We start from the raw sequence: 9,712 nt of genomic DNA, 5'->3' as shown, positions 1-9,712 counted from the left end.
GGGGCAAATGCCATCTTCACTCTAGACTGAGAGATGTAAAATTTATTGAAATAATTTAATGTAAATGCCATATTCAATTCAATATTTCCTCAAAAATGTGTTTCGTATTCAGAGATATTACTTTTTCTAATAAAGAAGATATATTTTGAGTTCTTTTATACCCTACACCACAAGGGGGTCAGGGTATTTGTTTGTAACAGGCAAAAGGAAACAAATGTATTCATAGTCCCTCTTGATGATCAGCATAGAGTCGATTCTGAGTCGATTTATGCATGTCCGCCTGTCTGTCCATGTATTCTTATAAACAAAGCACAGGTCGCATTTAATGCCCGATCCAGACGAAATTTTGCAAAATTCCTTTTTTTGCCCCAAGAACGAACCCTATTGAAATTGGAGATAATCGGCCAAAATTTAGATATAGCTCCCATATATATGTTCGTCCGATTTGCCTTTTATTGTGCACCAAATGTGTAATATCAGTCCGAATACTAAACCAAATTAGGCCTGAAAATAAAATAAGTAAAATAAGGTTCAGATATAGCTATAGCTCCCATATATATTGTTCATCCGATTTATTATTTTTGTCGTCCGCAATCGTAATATGCACTCTGCAACAACGATATTTGGGGAAATATATTAAATTCAACTTAGAAATACGTTTGCTATATTTTATCAAGATCGTACGATTTGCCTATTATTGTGCACCAAATGTGTAATTTTAGCCCAAATGGGATGGAATTTGGCCCTTACGAACAAATTGGGTCTTGAAATAAGTATATCTATGCGGTTCAGATATACCTATAAGTCCCATATATATTGTTCATCCGATTTGATATATTTTTCTCCACAGCCGTAATATTCATTCCGTAACGACGATATTCGGGGAAGTATATCAGAAATACCTTTGCCAAATTTTATCAATATCGGTGCAGATTTGGACATAGCTTCCATATATAGCTTTTCCGATTTCAAGTTCATTGTCAACCAAATGGATAGTATAAGCCCGAATTGAAAAGGCACATATGCATAGGCGAATTTAGAAGAATACGATTCAGGTCCGGATATTCCTTTGATATATTGGATGCTTTGGACTTTAAATTATAACTATAACTATAATTATAGTTGGTGTAATTTAATGCTCAGAAATTCCCCATAAAATTTTTTATTTGTTATGTTAAGCTCTACTAAATATGTAAAGTGGTGTCTGGTATCATAAAGTCGGCCCACCCGACTTAAAGACTTTTTTTACTGGCTTCAATTCTTCTTTAGTTTCTTCAGTTTTTAGCAGTCCAAAACTTACATTACAACTTACAGAAATACATGGTTTAATTATACAAAAGAAACATACCTGTTGGGACAGGCCATGGTAGAATCAAGAAGGTAAAGTCATGCAATCATATGTTTACAATTTTTTCAAAAATATTCATTTGACAAAATCTCATTGTCAAAATGTATGTTTATAAACATATTGTACTAGCTGAACCCGGTGCGCTTCACTACCCCTTTTGATTTTATATGCATGCACAATTTTATTTACGAATATATGTTGGTTAAAAAAAACAAATTTAAAAATTAAAAACAAAAAATTATTGCACTACTTTAATGCGTAAATAACCAAAACCATTAGAAAAGCAGTAACATGACATACATACACGAAGGGTTTGTCCTTCGGATTTATTTATTTCATAGCAAATACCAAGCGTGCAGTAAACTGCAATCTTTTGAAGTTGAGTGGCATTTCTATTGCAATTAGTGAATTTGAGATAGCAACATTCTTCGCCGTAATAAGCGTATTTCAAATCAATTGTTGTGTTGTTTTTTAGTGTTAGCCTAAGGCGTTGTGGGTCAATGGTTCTTATTAAAATCATATCCCAATCTGATCCGATTTAAATATAATTTAAAAAAAAATTACTTTTACACCAAACTCCGCCACACCTTTCATATTTCATATATATGGGAGCTATATCCAAATTTCCTAATTTCCAATTAATTTGTCACATTTATTATTGTAACCAAATTCCGCCACACATTTTGAATTTCATTGGTATCGGTCATATATATCATGTTTGGTGCATAACATGTATGAAATCGGCCGAAATATATATGTTAGCTATATCCAAACCTCAACTGATTTTAATATAATTAGGAAATTTTTTCTGGTGCCAGATTTTGTCCCTCTCGCTTTGGGTGCATCAAATATGTGAAATCGGCTGAGTATATATATGGGAGCTATAATCAAATCTGAGCGTATTTGAATATAATTTGTCAAATTTATTTTTGTACCAAATTTAGTCACTCATGCCGAATTTCGTTGGAATCGGATATACGTATCGTGTTTTGTGCATCAAATATGTGAAATCGGCGGAAAATATATATGGGAGCTATATCCAAATCTGAACCGATTTTAATATAATTTGACTAATTTATTTTCTAATCAAAATCGCGTTACACATTCCAAATTTCTTTGGAATCGAACATACATATCGTGTATGGTGCATAAAATACATGAAATCGGTCGAAAATATATATGAGAGCTATATCCAAATCGGAACCAATTTTAATATAATTTGACAAATGTATATTTGTTTTAATTTCCGCTACACATTCCAAATTTCATTGAAATTAGAGATACATAGCGTGTTTGGTGCATGAAATACATGAAATCGGTCGAAAATATATATGGGAGCTATATCCAAATCTGAACCGATTTCAATTTAATTTGACAAATTCATTTTGGCTCCCAATTCCGTTACTTATTTTAAATTTCATCACAATTGGAAATACATATCGTGTTTGGTCCACCATACATGAAATCGGCCGAAAATGTATATGGGAGCTATATCCAAATCTGAACCGATTTCAATATAATTTGGGAAATCAATTTTTTAGATAAAATCTATCACACGTTTCAAATTTCATTGAAAGTGGGGATACATAGCGTCTTTGGTGCATCAAATGATTGAAATCGGCCGAAAATATATATGGGAGCTATATGCAAATCTGAACCGATTTCAATATAATTTGACAAATTTATTTTCGGATTAAATCCCGTCACACATTCCAAATTTCATTGGAATCGAGCGTTCATATTGTGTTTGAGGCATCAAATAAACGAAATCGGTCGACAATATATATGGGAGCTATATCCAAATCTGAACCGATTACAATATAATTTGGCAAACTTATTTTTGTTCCAAATTCCGTTACGTATTCCAAATTTGGAGACTGTATCTTCAACCAGTCAATTACTTTCAGGCGATATTGCAGTATATATGGAAATTTTTAGGAAAACCTATTCAGCGGTTTTCGAGTCCATAAATTACAAACAAACAAACAAACAAACATACAAACATTTTCCTCTTTTATAGATATAGAAGATACATAGAAATCAGAGATGGAAATCTGTGTTTTATTCAGTGAAATTTGATAAGGTAAATTACAGAAAATGCAAAGACGGGAATGCTTCTTTGAAATTTTACCATGGGACAGGCATATGTATAACAAAAAATTTGTTACATTTATTTTTTGAGTAAATGAATTAAAATCCCGAAAATGTCCTGTCTGGCACACTCCTACGAAGGAATATAAACATGGACGAGATCTGAATGATTGTTAATCCCAAGGTGGACAAATGTGGTTAATGACATGTCAGTTGCATTGTGTTCACATGTTTACCAGCGAACTGAGAAGAATTTCTATAGTTTTTTCCTTCGAAAACAAAAGTCGACATTCGAGGATGTGACATGGTCGAAATACTGTTATTGGTATCAGTGTCAATTAAGACTTGTTTCGGAACTTGCTCTATGGCAAGTTCTCTAAAAAATTGTTAGAGCTTTATTAAATTGGTAGTGTGTTTAAAATCTCCCATAAATTTTAAAATAATTTTATTAACGATATTCGAGAGATGCGAGAGATACTATGAAATTTTTATACCCTACACCACATAGTGGTAAGGGTATTATGTCTTTGTGCATTTGTTTGTAACATGGAGAGGAAAGCGAGATAGACCCATAATTACTTTTGAGGATCTCCATAGAATCACTTTCTGAGTTGATTTATGCATGTCAGTCCGTCTGTCCGTCCGTCCGTCTGTCCATGTATTCTTGTGAATAAAATGCAGGTCGCATTTATTATCCGATTGAGATGAAATTTTCCAAACAACATTTGTTTGGCCCAAGGACGAACCCTACTGAAATTGGGATAATCGGTAAAATTTAGATATAGCTCCCATATATATCTTCGTCCGTTTTGCCTTCTATTGTGCACCTAACGTGTAATATCTGTCCGAATATTATGGAAATTTGCAATTTGCAGTCTAGAAGCTAGTATGTCAAATTTGGTGAAGATCGGTTCAGATATAGCTCAAGCTCCCATATATACTGTTCATCCGATTTGTTGTATTTGTTACCCAAAGCCGTAATATGCACTCCGTAACAACGATATTCAGGGAAATATATGAAATACAGCTCAGAAATATCTTTGCCAAATTTTATCGAGATCGGTTCAGATTTGGATATAGCTTCCATTTATATTTTTATCAGATTTCAAATTAATTTTGCACCAAATGGGCAATACAAGTCCGAATTTAAAAGATACAAATGCTTCGGCATATTTACTCCTTTGAACTTTAAATAATAATTATAATCATAGTTATATAATAATATATTCATAGCGTGTATGATTAAATTCTCCCAAAAAACCTTGAATTGTTATGTGAAGCTCTACTAAATTAGCAAAGTGGTGTAGGGTATCATAAAGTCGGCCCCGCCCGACTTGAGGACTTTCTTTACTGGTTGAATTTGTGGCTGTTTGAAGTTATCAATGAAGCCGTCATAATTAAGCGATTTTAATCTCATTCCATCAGAAATGTAATTATGTGTGTTAACAATGCCCTGACACCTAAAAAGCTGCCAAAATCTGTGCTTTAATTAAAATTAGCGGAAGTGTATTTCATGAATGAAAAGTATATTTCCTGTGAGCAGAATCATTTATTTGAATTCATTCATGCAGACAAAAGAGCTAATATAAAGTATTTATTTTGTTTGCCATCTTAACTAGCAGGTGACAAATGAACACTTTAACTGAATTTTAAATGGCAATTAGATGGTCGAGTAAATTTTAATGCCTGTTACTCACAAAAGACGGACAGTGGTGTTAATTACATTCGACCTAATCATTTGATGTTGTAATTAAAGTTTTATTGACAAAGACATTGCTCAATTTGATAGAGTTGCAGGTTGATAAATGGAATGAATGTCAATTTAATAGAAGTTAAGTTTATCTTTTATTGCTAAAAATATGTAACTGTAATCGGTTGCCCTGAAATAGGCTCCAGATGACACTCATTTTATATTCCTCTTCGACGACAGATTACATTTTACATAAATGATTTTCGCTGTTTAGTTCAGCATTCCCGAATTTGAGATATATATTCCAATTTTCATCATAATCCTCACAATTCACCCAAAGAAGCATATGGTCTAAACTAGTTACTTCAACGGGCACATATTAGTCGAATTTAATGAAAATACCTTTCGTAACAATACGAACATTGATACAATAAAGAAAACCAGTAAGGAAAGCTCAAAAGTCGGGCGGGGCCGACTATATGATACCCTACACCACTATGCATATTTAGTAGAGCTCTCGTAAAAAGGTTTATACAGAGCATTTCAGAGCTCTATGAGATATTGGTACAAAATCAAAACCTATTTAATTCTATCGTGCATTTTACGATTTTTTATATCTGAACCGATTTTCACCAAGTTTGATGTATTTGATTCTAGGCTGAATTCGGTCAGATTTGCCAAAACCCAGGACATTTGGGCTGATATTGGGCATTTGGTGCGCAATCAACACGAAATTGGATGAAGATATATATAGGAGGTATATCCAAATCTGAACCGATATTTGTAAAACTGAAAAGATGATATTTCTTGGCTGCATCTGATACCAAATATTATTCTTGTATCGTACATTTTTCGAATTTGAAGGACTTAAAGTACAAATCGGATGAAAGGTATATATAGGAGCTATAGCTGTATCCGACCGATTTTCACTAAATTTGATGTACCAATATTAGCCATTTGCTGCACATTTAATCCGAAATCGGATGAAGATATATTTGGGAGCTATAGCTATATCTGAAACGACTTTTACTAAAATTGGTGTCCTTGCCTCTAGGCTGAATTTGGCCAGATATGCCAAAATTCATGCCATTTCGGGTGATATTGGCCATTTGTTGCACAATTAACTCGAAATCGAATGAAGATACATATGGGTGCTATATCCAAATCTGAACAGATTTTGAGAAAATTAAAATCGACTACTTTTGGGCTTTATCTGATAACTGGTACCAAATATCATTTCTGTGGAGTGCATATTACGAATGTGAGAGATTTAAAGACGAAATCGGATGAAACATATATATGGGAGCTATAGCTATATCTGAACCGATTTTTACTAAAATTGGTGTACTTGCTTCTAAGCTGGTTTCGGTCGGATTTGCCAAAATTGATGCTATTACGGCCATTTGGTGGTCAATAACCCGAAATCGGATGAAGATATATATGGGAGCTATATCCAAATCTGAACCGATTTCGATAAAATTTAAAACAGCTATTCCTGTGCTCCATCTAATACCTGGTACCAAATATCACGGTTGTGGAGTGAACATTACGAATGTAAGGGACTAAAACACTAAATCGGATGAAACATATATATGGTTGCTATATCTATATCTGAACCGATTTCACCGATTTCAATTTGATATACTTGCTTCTAGGCTGAATTTGGTCCGATGTACTAAAATTCAGTCCATTTGGACTTATATCGGCCATTTGGAGCACAATTAACCCGAAATCGGATGAAGATATATATGGGAGCTATATCCAAATCTGAACCGATTTTCTCCAAATTTGTTGTATTTACTTTAAGGCTAATCTCGGTCACATGTGCCAAAATTCGGGCCATTTGGGCTGATATTGGCCATTTGGTGGTCAATTAACCCGAAATCGGATGAAGATATATATGGGAGCTATATCCAAATCTGAACCGATTTCGATAAAATTTAAAACAGCTATTTCTGTGCTCCATCTAATACCTGGTACCAAATATCACGGTTGTGGAGTGCATAGTAGGTATGTGAGGGACTTAAAGATCAAATCGGATGAAAGATATATATGGGAGCTATAGCTATATCTGAACCGATTTTCTCCAAATTTGATATACTTGCTTCTAGGCCGAACCAGGTTGGGTGTGCCAAAATTCAGGTAATTTGGACTGATAGTGGACATTTGGTGCTCATTAAACCCGAAATCGGATGAAGATATATATGGGAGCTATATCTAAATTTGATCCGATTCTCACCAATTTCAATAGGGTTCGTCCTTGCGCCAAGAAAATATTGTTTGGAAAATTTCATCTCAATCGGATAATAAATGCGACCTGCATTTTGTTCACAAGAATACATGGACAGACGGACGGACGGACTGACGGACGGACGGACAGACGGACGGACATGCATAAATCGACTCAGAAAGTGATTCTATGAAGGTTCTCAAAAGTAACTATGGGTCTATCTCGTTTCCTTCTCCATGTTACAAACAAATGCACAAAGACATAATACCCTTACCACTATGTGGTGTAGGGTATAAAAAGCTTTTAACTCGATGGCTATTACACCAACTTTGATTTGCATTAATTACAATTGAAAAGATTTTATAGCAGAAAATTCAAAATTAATAATTAATGTGCAAGTATCCCCTCGAAGAATTTGAAAACTCTCAGTAATTAAACTGTCAACATTGCCTTCTCTCCTTCTCAATATATAGTTCCACGTTTTGGTACAGCTTGATCCTATCAGCTAAAGCACTGAATTTTTTTAAAATTTGAAGCATGTTATTTGGTACCCATATATGTACAAGTTTTCGTATAGCCACAAAATAATGTTAATACCCGATATGCGGTATTTTGAGGATTTTAAAAACATTTTACAAGCATATGAGTTTTTAACAACCATGTGGACAAATTCACAATTCTACTTCAAAATAGAGTTCAATACCTCCTACTAAGGTAAGAAATGCTACAGCTACTGAATTTAAATACAAATTTAAATATTAAATATTACTAATAATTTCACAATATTTAAAACGCAAAAAGGTATAGCAGACTCAACAGTTCAGCAATTATATCATCATCCCCTGAATAAATAAGTTTATGTATAACTAGGAACAGTTAAAATATACCGACTGGGGACATGTGCATAAATTTATAAATAAACATGTTTCAAAGACATAGAAGTATAAATATAGGACAAGATAGAGTCAAAATTATTTTAGGTCTTTGCATGTTTATGGATGAATAGCTAATGAAGAGTTTAATATGCGTAAAATTTCTACTTTAAAATTTTTGCTTTCGTGATAAATAGACATTTGGTTTTTGCGGTTTTAAATTATACAGAATATGTATGTGAAGCAGCCCAGTACAAAGGCTGGAGCTATGTATGTGACAGCTGATACACTCTTCTTTGCGTAAAAACAAATGTATATGGACGCAAAAGCAATCCTCCTATAGAAAATGCTTTAAATTTTACGATTGGCACCTAAAGACAATTCTGTTTATACCCCACACCACATAGTGGTAAGGGTATTATGTCTTTGTGCATTTGTTTGTAACATGGAGAAGGAAACGAGATAGACCCATAGTTCCTTTCGGTGATCAGCATAAAATCATATTTTGAGTCGATTTATACATGTCCGTCCGTCCATCTGTCCATAGATGAAATTTTCTAAATAGCATTTGTTTGGCTCAAAGACGAACCTTATTGAAATTGGTGAAAATCGGTTAAAATTTAGATATACCTCTTATATATATCTTCAACCGATTTTAGGTTTCTTGTGCACCAAATGGCTAATATCAGTCCAAATGGTGTGAATTTTGCTGCATCCGACCGAATTCAGCCTACAAGCATGTGCTTCAAATTTGGTGAAAATCGGTTCAGTTGGTGTTTAAGTCCCTTACATTCACCCTTACATGCACTCCACAAGACTGCTATTTAGCACCAGATATCAGATACAGCCTAGCAATTCATAGATCAAATGTTATCAAGATCGGTTCAGATTTGGATGTAGCTTCCATATATATCTTCATCCGATGTTAGGTTTCTTTTCCCAATAAAATGGCTAATTTCAGCCCAATCTGAGGGAAATGTTGCATTTCCAAGCGAATTCATTCAAGAAGTTAATACTTAAAACTCGATGAAAATCGGTTCAGTTATAGATATAGCTACCATATATATGTTTCATCCGATTTTGGTGTTTAAGTCCCTCACATTCGCAATATACACCCCATAAAAACGATATTTGGTACCAGATATTAGATTCAGCCTAGCAATACATGATTCATATTTTATCAAGATCGGTTCAAATTTGGATATAGCTTCCCTATATATCTTCGTCCGATTTTAGGTTTTTTGTGCACCAAATGGCTAATATTGGTCCAAATAGATTTTCGCACTTCAACCGAATTCAGCATAGGAGCAAGAATTTCAAATTTGCTCCCATATATATGTTTCGTCCGATTTGGTGTTTAAATCTCCAACTTTCGGAATATGCACTCTACCATAATCATATTTTGTACCAGATATCTTATAGAGTTCAGAAATTCCCAATATAAACCTTTATTTTACGAGAGCTGTACTAAATATGCATAG

Source organism: Musca domestica, unplaced genomic scaffold, assembly GCF_030504385.1.
Source record: "Musca domestica strain aabys unplaced genomic scaffold, Musca_domestica.polishedcontigs.V.1.1 102, whole genome shotgun sequence".
Classification (NCBI taxonomy): domain Eukaryota; kingdom Metazoa; phylum Arthropoda; class Insecta; order Diptera; family Muscidae; genus Musca; species Musca domestica.
Note: the sequence above shows the minus strand (reverse complement) of the source record.